This window comes from Bidens hawaiensis, unplaced genomic scaffold (genome assembly GCF_021521415.1).
Source record: "Bidens hawaiensis isolate Kalapana, Puna unplaced genomic scaffold, B.hawaiensis_p1.1 tig00051441_1, whole genome shotgun sequence".
NCBI classification, from domain to species: Eukaryota; Viridiplantae; Streptophyta; class Magnoliopsida; order Asterales; family Asteraceae; genus Bidens; species Bidens hawaiensis.
This window is the reverse complement of record NW_027499227.1, coordinates 46205-63791: the sequence shown is the minus strand read 5'-3', so window position 1 is coordinate 63791 and position 17587 is coordinate 46205. Positions and strand designations below refer to the sequence as shown.

General features: G+C 41.7%; 1 pseudogene; it reads right to left on the bottom strand.

The window, feature by feature from the left end:
- Positions 1 to 16643, bottom strand: part of LOC143599052 (PI-PLC X domain-containing protein At5g67130-like) — a 47554-nt pseudogene extending 30911 nt beyond the window's left edge.
- Between the last annotated feature and the right edge of the window lie 944 nt (positions 16644 to 17587).

Sequence of the window (17587 nt, the reverse complement as noted above, 5' to 3'; positions counted from 1 at the left end):
TTCTACGAGCCTTTTACGCATACAAGTTCAAGACAAAGCTCAAGGCCCAACCCGTATGCATCATGGAGGCCCAAGACCATATTATATTATAACATAAAAAAATTAAAAAACCTAAGCAGCAGCCTAATCTGCGATCGGCAGTTTCAGCAAGGGAAGAAAAGAAGAAAAAGTTTTGTGTGCTAGGGTTTGGAGCTTGTGGCGGCTAGGGAAGGAAGAACAAGCAAGAACAAGCCTCGGTGGTCGTTTAACATCAGTTTCACAGCAGCAAGAGCAGCCGGAAACATCCATATCCTTACATCTTTTTCATTGTTTATACACTTTTAGTTTCTTGTTTAATTGTTAATTTGTTTTGCAATTGTGTTAGAGATTGAAGTGTTTATGATTATTGTTGATCGTTGGACAATTTTTAAGATGATTGGTATGAGTTTATTAATGGTTTTATTCAATGTTCATGGTTGTCCAATTAATATGCTAGGCTAATCTTGTTAGTTCTACCTAGGAATGATGATTCTTGTTAGGTTTTGATAGGTTTCATGGATTGTTTGATTGATATACTTGAATTGCTATTGTAAAGTTTGATTTAGACATAAAATAGGTTGTGTTTAAGGGCTGGAAATTTTGGTGATTCATTGCATAAACCCCGTGTGTTGATTGATTAGTTTTGTATTGATTGATCGGTGCATTGTTTGATTCTAGACTTTGTGTTTAGGGTTTGTTTGCGGTAGGAACAACCGTAGGGTTTTGTTGCGGGATTAATTGGATTAAGTACAGCGGTTAAACACCTTCCTTGAGACCGAGAGGTGATAGGAAGTTACGGTTGTCTCATTGCCTTTGCATGCTAGAATAAGGATTGCGCGAGAGCGAGTTTGTTTCTTGTCAGGTTTAGAAGTTTTGAGCGACTAGTTGATCTATTTTAGTTGAAGTTGAATTGTTCCTCTATCCTTGGTTATGTAGTATTCATTACCATTAGGGTCGAGTGTTGGTGAGACCGAGAGGTGATCTAGCATTAGAACACGTTAGCAATTGTTTCCCGGTTTGGTCGTTTTAGCCGATTTTGAGTAGTTAGGGTTTGTTGTGTGAGACCGAGAGGTAATCCAATGAGCCCGAGCGATCCTTAGTCGTGTCATCTTTAGGGACCGGTGTCTTGATATCCTTCAATCCGTTAGCTTGTTAGGTCTACAATTTGATTAAGACCTAGGTAGACATTTTTTTCCATCCTAAGTTAACACAGTTAGTTTTCCGTTAAGTTTTCTATTTTAGGTAACTTTTGTTAGTTAGTCCAGTTAGTCCAGTTAAGTAAGTAAAAATCAAAAATCAATAAAATATTATTCTAAGGTAGGTCTTGTCTAGGGTTAGTAATCGTTAGCGTCTTACGTGTCCACGTGTTCGATACTCGGACTTCCTAGGTCTATACTACTTGTGATCGGTACACTTGCTGGCTGTGTGTGGTTTAGGATTTTTGTTTTATATTTAAAGCTTAGTTGTGAGGGTCATTTTTATAGGGTTATTAGACACACATCAAGTTTTTGGCGCCGTTGCCGGGGACACGGTTTTAGGCGTTTTGAGAGCAATCCGAGTTAGGACTTACCTTTTGTGCTACTTGTAATTATTTTTGTTTTATTTTACTTATTTGTTAGAATAGTTTAAATAATCTTATTTCTTATTATAGTTTTATGCGACAGACTCGATCTTGTGGACCACCCGACACGGAAGCATTTCCCGAGCCAGAGAGAGTTTCGTGAGAGACGTCGTCCCGTTTCACCCTCATCGACTTCTTCATCCGTTGACTCCGACGATAGGGATAGGATCATGGGCGACATTCCACCACCGAGGAGGACAGTTGCGGACCGGGCCCGACCGGCCAATGCTGGCGCGAGATCCAGCATCGCACCACCCGCCATCGGAGTTGCTACGAACTGGCAGATCTCGTCGAACATTCTAAATATCATTGCTCATTCTGCTCAGTTTCACGGGTTACTTCATGAGAACCCACACTCTCATCTCACTCGCATCGTGCGTATTTGTAATACTTTCCATCTTCCGGGCGTTTCCAAAGACGCCGTTAAGCTCCGCGTCTTTCCGTTTTCTCTCGCTGATCAAGCAAGTTTGTGGCTCGAGTCCCTCCCACAGGGCTCTATAGCTACTTGGGCTGCCATGCAGACCCAATTTCTTGAAAAATACGATCCTCTAGCTAAGGCCGATCATTTGCATAACCAGATACATTCTCTCCAGATGGAGGACACAGAGAGTTTTTACGAGACCTAGGAGCTTTTCAAGAATCTATTAGCGTTGTGCACCAACCACGGCTTGTAAGATTTGGCGGTCGTCGAAAATTTCTACAATGGAGTGACGTACGCGACGCAGAGTATGCTCGACACGGCGGCGGGAGGAAATCTGTTGACGACTAAGGACCCTGATGAGTGTATCGCTTTATTTAATGGGTTAGCTATGAGTGGATACCAGAGACCACCCGCCAGAGGAGGTAAGACCGTCGATTCCATCTCACGAGACATGCATTCGGTGGACACGACCACCGCACTGACGGCACAGGTCGAGGCGTTGGCGAAGATGGTGAAGGATATGCAGACGAAGAGCAAGTTGTGTGAGATCTGCAGAGGGGGGCATGATACCGTTCAATGCCCAGTCAGTTCCCAAGAGGAGACCGTAGACTTCGTAGGAAATCCAAACCGAAATCCAAATTCTTTCAATTCTTATAATTCGGGATGGAGAGGCAATCAGAACTCCAACTGGAGGAGCGGCGGCCAGTCCGGTTTTCAGCGGCGTCAGAGCCTATTTCAGGATGCCGGTGAGGGAACGAGCAGTGGGGAGAAGAAGCCCACTTTGGAGGAGATGATGGCGCAACAAACACAGATGCTGTCACAGCTTATGTCACGAGAGGATTCCCGACACAAGGAGACGCAGGAGAAGTTTCGCGAGCACGAGCAGTTCATGAGGAATCAGGGAGCGTCAATTCAGAGTCTCGAGCGGCAGATGGGAGAGATAGCGAGTAGGTTGAACGAGAGGCCGCAGGGTTCACTACCAAGTAACACCGAGCAGAACCCAAAGGGATTCGCTAAAGCTGTGACAACGAGGAGCGGTGCAGGGGACGAGAGGAGCCCGGGATTCTGCAGAGAGGAGTCGTCGAGGAGCCTGCAGTAGTTGTAGAGGAGCAGGTGGATGAGAAGATTCAGATGGAGTCTCCACCGGCCCAGGTGCATCGGAGAAGCATCCCAGGGAGTTCAGCACAGGCCGAGAGACAGCAGCTACCGAGCAAGCCGCCGAGAGTCTACAAGCCCAGAGTACCATACCCTCGGAAGACTCCGCCGAGACAGAGATGAGGAGCAGAGTTCCAAATTTCTTGATCTTTTGAAGCAGCTTCACCTTAACATTCCATTCCTTGAGGCACTGACTCAGATGCCTAAACACGCGAAGTTCCTCAAGGATATCCTTTCGAATAAGGAGAAGCTTGCTGAGGTTGCTTCCATCCCATTGAGTGCCAGCTGTTCTGCTGTCTTACAACGGAAATTACCGGAAAAGATGGCTGATCCAAGGAGTTTCACGATTCCCTGCATCTTGAGTGATGATACGGTTATTCATGCGCTGGCCGATCTCGGTGCCAGCATTAATCTCATGCCGTATTCTGTGTATCGCAAGCTGGGTCTAGGCGAACCGAGGCCTATCAGGATGAGTATCCAGCTTGCTGATCGTTCTGTGAAATACCCTCGAGGGGTGGTCGAGAACATGTTGGTTCGTGTCGACAAGTTCATCTTCCCGGTGGACTTTGTCATTCTGGACATGAACGACGATGATAGCGTACCACTGATTTTAGGCCGACCATTCCTTGCCACTGCACAGGTGTTGATCGATGTCTGCGAGGCTAAGTTGATTTTGAGAGTTGGGGATGAGAGCGTCCCTTTGACGTTAGACTATCACTGAAACACCCCAAGTCTGCTGATGACTCCCTGTACTTTATTGACACCATCATGGAGCATGTTGGGGAGTTTTTCAGCGAGATATGTGGAGGATCTGCCTCTGACACTCAGATTCTCGATAGGGACATTCCGGAGGATGAGATGGTTGCCATGACCGATCAGTCAACGGAAGATGACGCCGAGTCACATCACCCTGAGTCTGAAGTGTCTGCTGAGATCGTACGTGACGATCCGATGGACCGACCTTCTGTCAAGAGCCCCCCTCCTTCCTTAGAGCTTAAGGAGTTACCTGCCCATCTGGGGTTCGCGTTTTTGGATGAAGAGAGGAAGTTGCCGGTTATTGTCACATCTGCTTTGACGGAGGTCGAGAGAGAAAGATTGTTGAGGGTGCTTCGAGAGCACAAGGAGGCCATTGCATGGAAGATTATCGACATCAAGGGTATCAACCCTTCGTTTTGCTTGCATAAAATCCTCATGGAGGATAATTATAGGACTGTCGTTCAGCCGCAGCGGCGGCTTAATCCGAAGATGCAGGAGGTCGTGAAGAAGGAGATCATAAAACTCCTTGATGCGGGGATCATTTTCCCCATTTCTGATAGTTCGTGGGTTAGTCCAGTCCAAGTGGTTCCTAAAAAGGGTGGCATGACTGTCGTCACCAATGAGAGGAACGAGCTCATTCCCACTAGGACTGTGACCGGTTGGAGAGTCAGCATCGATTACCACAGACTGAATGATGCCACGAGGAAAGACCACTTTCCTCTACCTTTCATTGATAAGATGTTGGAGCGTTTGGCAGGTCAGCAGTACTACTGCTTCTTAGATGGTTTCTCAGGGTACTTTCAGATTCCTATTGCTCCCGATGACCAGGAGAAAACCATGTTCACCTGCCCATACGGTACGTTTGCCTATCAACGTATGCCGTTCGGACTGTGTAACGCTCCAGCCACATTTCAGAGGTGCATGGTGGCTATATTTCATGACATGATCGAGGACTCCATGGAGGTGTTCATGGACGATTTTTCTATGTTTGGGAGTTCTTTCGATCAGTGTCTCTCTAACCTTGAGAGGATGTTGGCCCGATGCGTTGACACCAACCTAGTTCTTAACTGGGAGAAGTGTCACTTCATGGTACGCGAGGGCATCGTTTTGGGGCATCGTATTTCAAGTGCGGGGATAGAGGTCGACCGATCGAAGGTCGATACCATCTCTAATCTTCCCCCGCCCACTTCCGTGAGATCCATCTGAAGTTTTCTGGGTCATGCTAGGTTCTATCGCCGGTTCATTAAAGATTTTTCTAAGATTGCGAGACCCATGACTAAACTCTTAGAGAAGGATGCCTTTTTTGTGTTTTCTGAGTAGTGTGTCGAGGCGTTTGATCTTTTAAAAGACAAACTCGTTAACGCTCCGATCATGATTGCTCCCGACTGGTCGCTTCCTTTTGAGTTGATGTGTGATGCGAGCGACTTCGCAATCGGAGCGGTTCTTGGACATCGGAAGGATAAACACTTCCATCCGATTTACTATGCGAGCCGGACCCTGAATGGTGCACATGAGAGTTACACCACCACCGAGAAAGAGCTTTTAGTTGTGGTGTTTGCATTTGATAAATTCAGGTCCTATTTTGTTCTGTCCAAGACGATTGTGTACACGGATCATTCTGCCATTCGTTATCTCTTTAGCAAACAGGATGCTAAGCCACGTCTTATCCGTTGGATCCTTTTGCTTCAAGAGTTTCATATTGAAATCCATGATAAAAAGGGGGTCGAGAATGTGGCGGCCGATCATCTTTCGCGTCTTGAGGGAGCTGAGTTAGGAGAGCCGGGGGTCAGGATTAATGACCACTTTCCGACATAGAGTCTTATGTTTGTTTCGGCTCAGGATGAGGGTTTCCCATGGTTCGCCGACTTCGCAAACTATCTTGCGGACGGGTACTACCCAAAGATGTCTTACCAGCAAAAGAAGAAATTCTTTGCTGATGTTAAGTTTTACCTGTGGGACGACCCGTATCTCTTTCGTATTGGTGCTGACCAGTTGATCAAGAGGTGTGTTGATGTTAAGGAGGGATGGCAGATTTTGAGCCATTTCCATGTTGGACCGACAGGAGGTTACCACGGTGCGAGTTTGATGGCGAAGAAGGTGTTTGATTGTGGTTTTTATTGGCCTTCGATTTTTAAAGATGCGCACGTGTTTGTGAGGAGTTGTGATTGTTGCCAGCGGGTCGGCAACATTTCTTCGCGAAATAAAATACCCCAGAATGCTATTCAGGTTTGTGAGGTTTTGATGTTTGGGGCATTGATTTCATGGGACCATTTTCATCTTCGCGTGGGAACAAGTATATACTCGTGGCGGTTGATTATGTCTCGAAGTGGGTTGAGGCCAAGGCCTTACCCACTAATGATGCTCGAGTTGTACTCCGTTTTCTCAAGAGCCTTTTTGCTCGTTTTGGTGTCCCGAAGGCGTTGATCAGTGATAGGGGAACTCACTTCTGCAATGCGCAGATGGAGAAGGCGTTGTGTCACTATGGGGTCACCCATCGGCTTGCAACCGCCTACCACCCACAGACCAGTGGGCAGGTAGAAGTGAGTAACCGGGGGATCAAACATATTCTTGAGAAAACGGTTGGTTCGAATCGTCAGGATTGGTCCGACAAGCTGGATGACGCGTTGTGGGCCTTCCGTACAGCCTACAAGACTTCGACCGGTTCCACACTGTTTCGAATGATTTATAGGAAGGCATGCCACCTGCCTGTTGAGTTAGAGCACCGTGCTTCTTGGGTCCTACAGAGGGTTAACTTCGATATGTTTGCCGTAGAGAGCACTCGTTTCCACCAGTTGCATGAGTTAAAGGAGCTGAGAGATCATGCTTACGCGCAGTCATTAGGTATAAGGAGCGGACGAAGGAACTGCACGATAGGAAGTTGAAGGGTAGCAAGCAGTTCAAGTGTGAGGATTTGGTTTTATTGTATAACTCCCGGTTGAGGTTATTCCCGGGAAAGTTGAGATCCCGATGGTCGGGATCGTTCACGGTCACTAAGGTCTTCCCGTACGGCACTGTTGAGATAGAGGATAAAGGCGGGAAGTTTAAGGTGAATGGTCATAGACTGAAGCACTACATTGACGAGCAGGTGACTGACCAGACGATCGAGGTATTCTACCTTGACGCGCTCTCCGAGACTTAGACGCGATGGATGCACACTCGGGAGGCTGCCCGAGTTGTAGAGTTTGTATTTATGTATTTGTGTGATGCTATCTGTTTTCTTTGTTTTTTTTTTATTTCAGGTTGTTCCAAGATGAAACCGCTCGTACTCAATCTCCATTCGATTCGGTCGATTTAAGGAGTATCCTATATAAAAAAAATGTTTATTTCTTTATGTTTTTGTTTTCCGTATTGTACGCCGCTACATACGAGCGAGTTTGAGTTTTGCAGGTTATATTATGCGCATGGTAGTTACGATGGCGTTGTGGAATAGGTTCTCCCGAGGTTGCGGCCGCGAATGAAATGCTATACGGTCGTTTGGACACTACTCAGCTGTTGAAGATTTTGCACACAAACCAGGGGAGTAACCCGTTCTTTGTTTTTGTATACTTTATTTTTATATTCTGTTTTATTTTTATTTTATTTTATTTCTTTTCCTTATACTCATCGAGGACGATTTCGTTCTAAGTGTGGGGATGGGGGTTTATTTTACTTAGTTGTAGGAAAATTTTTGAAAAAAAAAAATTTTTGAAAAATAGTCCCTTGAAATTTGTTTTCTCTACGTTAAACAGGAGATGATATTATTACCGAGTAGTGGTTATTTTATAAATTCTTGGTGGTTTCAAAAATAGATATATAATAAATAAGAACAGTGCCCATTAGATCCGCACGTAATGTATGGTAACCGAACGGTTTAGACTCAGTAATCGTGTGTCGGTGGGCTCAGCCTTTGAGAATGAAAGGGCGGTTTGGTTGTTGACCTAATTGAACCTCTTAAATGGACTGACTATAGTGGGAAACATCTTAGGGGTTTTGTTTGTTTAACTAAGCTCGTGACAGGACTGGAATGAAAAGCCGGGTCATACTCAAGCCTCGAGTCACATGATAGTCTGTATATTAGTTGTTTTATCTTTTGTATTTGTTTCTTTTCATGCAAAGCCATGTAAAAAAAATGCAAAAAGCCAAAAGGCAGAGAAAAACAAATAATAATAAAAGAAAGAATGCATTTGAAATTGCGTGCACTTGAAAGAGAGCTAGAGTTTATAGTTTGTATATGAGTCGAAATGTTTAATCATGTGGCAATAGGTTTAAGTCAAGTTGGGGTGGCTCGGCCCGGTAAAACCATAATGGAATTGGTGAAGTGGCAGCAAGGCTTTTAGGTGTGGGTTCCACTTAGTCATACAAATTAATAGAATCGTCACACCTTATTTGCCTCGGTAAGTATTAGGGGCATGGGTTTAAAGTGGACAGCAATACCGGCAATCGACCAGATCTAGCTTATTAGGTGAAAGTTGGAAGAGATATTTGGGTAACGGGTCACTTGTTCTAATACTTTAAAAAGAAGAAAATAAATATATTAATAATAATAATAAATAAATAAAACCAAGAGTTGTCGGTTAAAACTCGGATATGATCCTGTGTAGTATTCTTTTTCAGGGACGAAAAAGTCTTAAGTGTGGGGATATTTGATGTGTTGTAAAAAACACGTATTTTTCGCACGTTTTATCTACGTTTGACATTATATTTTATATGTTTTAACTCATTTTAGATAGGTTTTACGTAAGTTTAATAACCTTGTAGGTTTTGGGTGAAAGAAAGAAGAAAACCGGGACTTTTCGAGCATTCTACGAGCCTTTTACGCATACAAGTTCAAGACAAAGCTCAAGGCCCAACCCGTATGCATCATGGAGGCCCAAGACCATATTATATTATAACATAAAAAAAATTAAAAAACCCTAAGCAGCAGCCTAATCTGCGATCGGCAGTTTCAGCAAGGGAAGAAAAGAAGAAAAAGTTTTGTGTGCTAGGGTTTGGAGCTTGTGGCGGCTAGGGAAGGAAGAACAAGCAAGAACAAGCCTCGGTGGTCGTTTAACATCAGTTTCACAGCAGCAAGAGCAGCCGGAAACATCCATATCCTTACATCTTTTTCATTGTTCATACACTTTTAGTTTCTTGCTTAATTGTTAATTTGTTTTGCAATTGTGTTAGAGATTGAAGTGTTTATGATTATTGTTGATCGTTGGACAATTTTTAAGATGATTGGTATGAGTTTATTAATGGTTTTATTCAATGTTCATGGTTGTCCAATTAATATGCTAGGCTAATCTTGTTAGTTCTACCTAGGAATGATGATTCTTGTTAGGTTTTGATAGGTTTTATGGATTGTTTGATTGATAGACTTGAATTGCTATTGTAAAGTTTGATTTAGACATAAAATAGGTTGTGTTTTAAGGGCTGGAAATTTTGGTGATTCATTGCATAAACCCCGTGTGTTGATTAATTAGTTTTGTATTGATTGATCGGTGCATTGTTTGATTCTAGACTTTGTGTTTAGGGTTTGTTTGCGGTAGGAACAACCGTAGGGTTTTGTTGCGGGATTAATTGGATTAAGTACAGGGGGTAAACACCTTCCTTGAGACCGAGAGGTGATAGGAAGTTAGGGTTGTCTCATTGCCTTTGCATGCTAGAATAAGGATTGAGCGAGAGCGAGTTCGTTTCTTGTCAGGTTTAGGAGTTTTGAGCGACTAGTTGATCTATTTTAGTTTAAGTTGAATTGTTCCTCTATCCTTGGTTGTGTAGTATTCATTACCATTAGGGTCGAGTGTTGGTGAGACCGAGAGGTGATCTAGCATTAGAACACGTTAGCAATTGTTTCCCGGTTTGGTCGTTTAGCCGATTTTGAGTAGTTAGGGTTTGTTGTGTGAGACCGAGAGGTAATCCAGTGAGCCCGAGCGATCCTTAGTCGTGTCATCTTTAGGGACCGGTGTCTTGATATCATTCAATCCGTTGGCTTGTTAGGCCTACAATTTGATTCAGACCTAGGTTGACGTTTTTCTCCATCTTAAGTCAACACAGTTAGTTTTCCGTTAAGTTTTCTATTTTAGGTAACTTTTGTTAGTTAGTCCAGTTAAGTAAGTAAAAATCAAAAATCAATAAAATATTATTCTAAGGTAGGTCTTGTCTAGGGTTAGTAATCGTTAGCGTCTTACGTGTCCTCGTGTTAGATACTCGGACTTCCTAGGTCTATACTACTTGCGATCGGTACACTTGCCGGTTGTGTGTGGTTTTAGGATTTTCGTTTTATATTTAAAGCTTAGTTGTGAGGGTCATTTTTGTAGGGTTATTAGACACACATCAATAAACGAGAAGTAAAACTGAACCAATAAATAACCCAAACAGAAAACTGAAACGAAAGCAATGAACCTGATTCTGCTTCTTTTCTGAATGAGAGGGTCAAACTTGATATACACTGCTTTGACTTTGCAATGACAATTTCAATATTAAACAATAATGGCGGTGGCAATATAACTCAAGAACACATATAACAAATTCCAATCACACACATTCCTATCATGTAATAATAATTGTTATATGGCAGTAGCTTTTCACAAGCACACAATCTTCCAAACAAACAATATAAATATGCTTTTGGTGGTGGCAGTGGGTTTACGAAACACAGATTCAAAACAAAATAATAATAATAATAATAATAATAATAATAATAATAATAATAATAATAATCGTAAAGCAATAAAGATGAACACGGGATTTACGTGGTTCGGTCACGGTGTGTAACCTACGTCCACGGGCAACGAACATGGTCTCTTCTTTTATTGAGGTGCTCAAGAAATTACAAGATACAATATGGTTTATATAGGGAGGCTAACTAGGGTTTATTTCTTTCTCCACAAGTTACAAGAAATAAAATAAACGGGCCACTAAAGTTGAGTGGGGGGCCAGCCCATTCAACCCTTCAAGTCTTCAACCGCCCAACCCAAGACGGGCCGGGGCTACACCAGTATAGAACCCAACAATCTCCCACTTGGAGCCTTGGAACGTCTTCACTTGCTCTACATGTAAACCAACCTGTACTAGAAATCTTTAGTCTTCAATATATACCATGTCTTCCACCTGTTCGTCGCCAACTCCTCAACATTATTCCTGGAGACCAACTGAAGCTACACAGAGCTTCAGTTTGTCCAAGGTCACAACCTTGGTAAACATATCTGCCGGATTCTTGTCTCCCCTAATATTGTTCAACCGAATAGTCCCATCACTGACTAAACCCCGAATGAAATGATAACACATATGAATGTGCTTCGTTTTACCATGGTACACAGGATTCTTGGCTAATTTCACAGCACTTTCATTATCACAGTACAACGGATAATCTGTTTGTTCCCTGTCTAACTCCTCTAAGAAAGTCCTCAACCAAACAAGCTCCTTACTCGCTTCAGCAGCTGCCATATACTCAGCTTCTATGGTTGAGAGCGCCACACTCTTCTGCAATCTAGATTTCCAACAGATTGCAGTGTCTCCCATAGTGAACACATATCCCGTAGTACTCGTATAAGTCTCTTTGCACCCACCTTTAAGAATTGCATCTTTACCTTTAAAGCATAAGGCCATCTTTGAAGTTCCCTTTAAGTACCGAAGAAGCCACTTCACTGCTTCCCAATGTGCTTTCCCTGGATTTGACATAAACCTGCTAATAACTCCCACTTCGTGAGCAATATCAGGTCTCGTGCACACCATAGCATACATAAGACTACCCACTGCAGATGCATAAGGAATCTTTGCCATCTCTGCCTTTTCTCCATCAGTACTAGGAGACTGATCCTTAGAAAGTTTAATATGACTACCCATAGGTGTACTTCAAGTAGTGGTTTTCTCATCGCTCATGTTGAACTTCTCTAAAATTTTCCAGATGTATTTCTCATGAGATAAAGTTAGAGAACTGTCGTTCTTGTTTCTAGTGATGCTCATGCCAACAATTTGCTTGGCTGGACCTAAATCTTTCATTTCAAATTCTTCAGACATCTGCTGCTTCAACTTATTAATCTCTGACATGTCTGAACCAGCAATCAGCATATCATCTACATACAGCAGTAGAATGATATAGGAACTATCAAAATTCTTGAGATAGCAGCAGTGGTCCATCTCACATCTTTTGTATCCATTCCTGCCCATAAAATCATCAAACTTGATATACCACTGCCTGGGCGTCTGCTTCAATCCATAAAGACTCTTCTTTAACTTGCAGACCATGTTTTCTTTACCAACTGTTTGAAACCCCTCTGGTTGTGCCATGTAGATATCCTCCTCAAGATCACCATGCAGAAAAGTTGTCTTCACATCCAGCTACTCCAGATGTAAGTTTTCTGCAGCCACGATACTAAGCACCAGTCTGATTGTAGTCATTTTTACCACAGGAGAAAATATCTCATTATAATAAACCCCATGCTTTTGTTGAAACCCTTTCACTACCAATCGTGATTTGTATCTCTTTGTATCATCACTTTCGTCCTTGATCCTGAATACCCATCGGTTCTGAAGAGCTTGCTTCCCGGCTGGAAGCGGTGTAAGAACCCAAGTCTTGTTCTTGTTTAGTGAATCCATCTCTTCTCTCATAGCTCGCTCCCACTGAGACGAGTCTTTCAAACTCATTACTTCAGAGTAACACTGTGGTTCACCGTTCTCTGTCAGTAGAAGGTAATTAACAGAAGGGGAATACCTCTTAGGAGGTCTAATGGTTCTGGAAGACCTTCTAACCTCTAGCTGAGGAGTAACCATTTCTTGTTCCAGTGGAGACTGTTCAGTATTAGACTCTGAACTCCCACTATCAGAGAAATCCTCAAATTCATCTGCATTTTCTTCCTCAATCTCTTCTGATGTTTCTGAACTCTGACTATCAACTTTCTCACTTGTATTTTCAAACTCTACATGTTCTTTATCAACTTCTTGTGTGAATGACTTTCTATCTTTGTAAAGTCCTACTTCATTAAACACTGGATCACGAGCCCTACATACTTTTCTGACCTCTGGATCCTAAAGCCTATAGCCCATCTTCGCATCACCATAGCCTATAAAAGTACACTTCTTCGCCTTAGGGTCAAGCTTGTCCCTCTCGGTGTCTTTTATCCCAACGTAAGCATCACAACCGAACACTTTAAGATGTTTGAATGTAACCTCTTTTCCACTCCATACTTCCTCTGGAATTCTGAATCCAAGAGGAACTGACGGTCCTCTATTTATAAGATATGCAGCAGTGCTGACTGCATCTACCCAGAAAGTCTTTGGAAGCCCTGCATTTAACCTCATTGCCTTAGCTCTTTCATTCAGTGTCCTATTAATTCTTTCGGCTACTCCATTCTGCTGTGGCGTACCAAGAACGGTATTAATCATCTTTATACCCCTCTCAGCACAGTAATTAACGAATTCCTTGCTGATGTACTCCCCGCCATTGTCAGACTTTAAACACTTCACTTTCAGATTCGTTTCTATCTCCACGGATGCCTACCATTTCTTGAAAACATCAAATACCTCGAACTTGTTTTTGAGAAAATAGATCCATAGCTTCCGTGTAGCATCATCAATGAAAGTGACGTAGTAGTTGGAGCCTCCTAATGATGATACTGGTGTTGGTCCATACACATCAGTATGAACAAGCTCAAGCTTCTCTGCTTTAAGTGTTTTTCCTGATTTTACAAAGGTGACCCGTTTCTTCTTGCCAAGCACACACGGTTCACAGAACCCTGTATCAAGTTCCACCTTTTTCAAATTAGGGAATTTACCTTTCTCTGCCGGTATTTTCAAACCCTTCTCACTCATGTGACCGAGTCGTTGATGCCACAAACATGATGGACTCGGTCCACTAGCCACTGAATTTACCTCTCCCGCTGAGATTTCTGCCATGTACAACGTACCCTTTTTCTTCCCACGAGCAATTACCAAGTTACCCTTTATGACCTTCCATTACCCTCCTCCAAAAGTAACACCATAACCTTGATCGTCAAGATGCCCAATAGAAATCAACATCTTCCTTAATCTAGGAATTATTCTGACATCTTTTAGAGTCCATGTAGTTCCTAAAGGAGTCTTCAAGTCGATATCCCCAATCCCGGTAATGTCTAGAGCCTCATCATTCGCCAAACGAACTTTGCCAAAGTTTCCTGTTCTGATATTCTTAAGGCTCTTTGTGCTAAACGTAGCATGGAAAGACGCACCAGAGTCCATGATCCAAGACTCAACTGTGTTCTCAACACAGCAGACTAGGGCTTCATCATCTGAAACTTCTTTTGTAGCAGCATTTACTTCCGAAGTAGAATTTACTTCCCTTTTTCTGTTGAGGTGCCGGAGGGTTAGTACACTAACTTCTGAAATGCCCATTCTCCTGACAATTCCAGCAAGTAATATCTTTTCTTGGCCTAGACTTGCTTCTTTTTCTGGATTTTGATCTACCCCTGTTGCCTCCTCTGTTCTTGCTCCGCCCTCTACCTTCAGCACTTAGCAAAGTGCTTGATGATTCTCCATTATTCCTCCTTCTAGAATCTTCATTCAAAATCAAGTCACGAACTTTGTTAAAAGTCAAAGGATCCGATCCAACTGAACTGGTGACTGCAGTGATTGTTCCTGACCAACTGTCCGGTACTGAAGATAAAAGTAGGCAAGCTTGCAATTCATCATCAATCTTGAACTTCACCGATGATAAACGTCTCAGGTGAGAATTAAAGGTGTATATATGTTCGGTAACAGAACCTCCCTCTTTCATGCGTGTGTTAACCAACTCCCGGATTAGGAACACCTTGTTTGCAGACGATGGTTTCTTATACATGTTTGACAACACCTCCATGATTCCACGCACTGTGGTTTCATCTAAGATGTTGTACGCCACGTTCATAGACAAGGCAAGCCTAATCGTTGACTTCGCCTTCTTGTCAATAGCTTTCCACTCATCTGTAATCTTCTCAGGCGGTTCCTCCAAAGCCACATCCAAATCCTTCTGTATCAGCAAATCCGTAATTTGCATCTTCCACCATCCAAAGTTTTGTCCATCAAACTTCTTGATTTTCGTTTTACCCTCATCAGCCATAATACCGGAGATCAAAGAGTGAGAGCCAACACTGGCTCTAATACCACTTGTTAGGTATTACGTGTACACGGCTGACCTGAAAGGAGTCGGATAGGGCAACAGAAATCAATACAATACAACGGCTCGGGCCTTAAGAACTTAACGGTATTTCTAATTGATTTCTAAAATGAGCAATAATACGTAAACGCAGCGGATAAACGAGAAGTAAAACTGAACCAATAAATAACCCAAACAGAAAACTGAAACGAAAGCAATGAACCTGATTCCGCTTTTTTTCTGAACGAGAGGGTCAAAATTGATATACACTGCTTTGACTTTGCAATGACAATTTCAATATTAAACAATAATGGCGGCGGCAGTATAACTCAAGAACACATATAACAAATTCCAATCACACACATTCCTATCATGTAATAATAATTGTTATATGGCAGTAGCTTTTCACAAGCACACAATCTTCCAAACAAAACAATATAAATATGCTTTTGGTGGTGGCAGTGGGTTTACGAAACACAGATTCAAAACACAATAATAATAATAATAATAATAATAATAATAATAATAATAATAATAATAATAATAATCGTAAAGCAATAAAGATGAACACGGGATTTACATGGTTCGGTCACGGTGTGTAACCTACGTCCACGGGCAACGAACAGGGTCTCTTCTTTTATTGAGGTGCTCAAGAAATTACAAGATACAATATGGTATATATAGGGAGGCTAACTATGGTTTATTTCTTTCTTCACAAGTTACAAGAAATAAAATAAACGGGCCACTAAAGTTGAGTGGGGGGCCAGCCCATTCAACCCTTCAAGTCTTCAACCGCCCAACCCAAGACGGGCCGGGGCTACACCCGGATAGAACCCAACATATGCATCAAGGTAAGAAAAATGCAATCGAATGACACAACCATACGGTATCTTCAAAGTCGTATGTGTCGAGCATCAAAGCCCGAACTCCATTCTTTAAAATATGATAATAAGAAGCAATGTGTTGGTAATATGTTTTCTCTAGTAGCAAAATTGTAACGTTTATATCTAGCTATAAACGTTACGAAAAATGAAATGATTTAATAAGAAACATACCTTTAGTTGTTGAGTGACACTGTCTTCTTGATTATATAGGGTAAGTCGCCGGAGCCCATCAGTAATTGCGAAGGAGTTATGTGTCGTCAAGAATGAGTATTTGTTGAATGGTAGAGAATCATTCTGTTTTTCAAACATATAAAAAAAAGTCACACGTTCTATTAAATTCTAGTTCTTAGTTGATTTGAATATGAAAAATAGAAGGATAGACGGACCACTAGACCGAAGACCGAATACTGGAGTAGCAGTTGATCGAACACATCTGGAGCCTGAATATGCTTCAGGACATGAGAAACAATGAAGTCCGGTTTCGCAATCTCCATCTATTCTACAATCATCCCCAAACTAGACCGATTCACAGTCATTTCAATTTTGCTTGTTATTTAATATCAACAAATCAATAATTATATGGTTGCAAAAGTTTATGCAAATCAAATATTTAATAGTAAGTAACAAACGTACCCCGCATGTTCCGTCGGAGCAAGCAACCGCGATGGATATGAACATAAACGGAGCTACAAACAAAAACAAAACTGATCTCCATAGCTCCATATCAATTCGAAATGAAATTGATAGAAGACAGTACAAGAATTTGATATTATGAGCTGAAAATTAAATTGTAAATGAAGATATTAGTTATCTGAGAGGTATTTATTAATCCAATACTTTTTATTATTATTGTTTTATGTTATATATTGTAATAGAAAATATGAAAGTGGACAAAAATTTATTTTTAAGATTATGTGTATGGTATGGCATTAATTTGTTAATTTTGAGTAATTACTTTTCTTGACTAGAATAAAAGTATTGTGTTTGAAAATAAGAAAAGATTTATTGCAAGAGTTATACGTGTTGTAGTACAAGGTATCCACTTGATGACACTTTCTATGTGATTAGTAGAGACAATTTACTTATTTATAATAATTGTAGTCCTACGAGTGTTCATTTTTCTTCTTTTTTAAACGTCATCATTTCTGTAAGAGGTTTTTTGATAGTCTCTTAATGATCATTGAGAGATAATGAACCATTAAGAGGTATTCTCTTATGACCATAAGAGAATACCAAACAACCCGTAAGACTATGCGTTGTGACCAAACGAGCACCGACTTCAACGAGTGGTGCCAGTCATGTCGGCCATGAACACCACAACACCCTCGCTCGTCGCAAGCGGGCGTCACGACCTCGTGCAAGCGTGGTCGCTTGGGCTAAAGGAAGAAGATTGATGGTTTGGCTCGCAAATATATGAATTCAGCGGGCACTATGAGTTTGCGTTATTATCTTTGTTACAAGAATCAAATATTTTATCATGACATAAAATTATTGTTACGTTAATCTTATACTGTTTTAAGCTAATACTTTACAAAAATATTATGCCATATTGGAAATGAGATAAATAAGTAAATAATCATCATGCTACTGCTTTTGTTGCCGTTAAGATATTACGTATAAGTATTAAAAGTATTGCTAAAAAATGACGTTTTTTAGTTTTCTTTTTT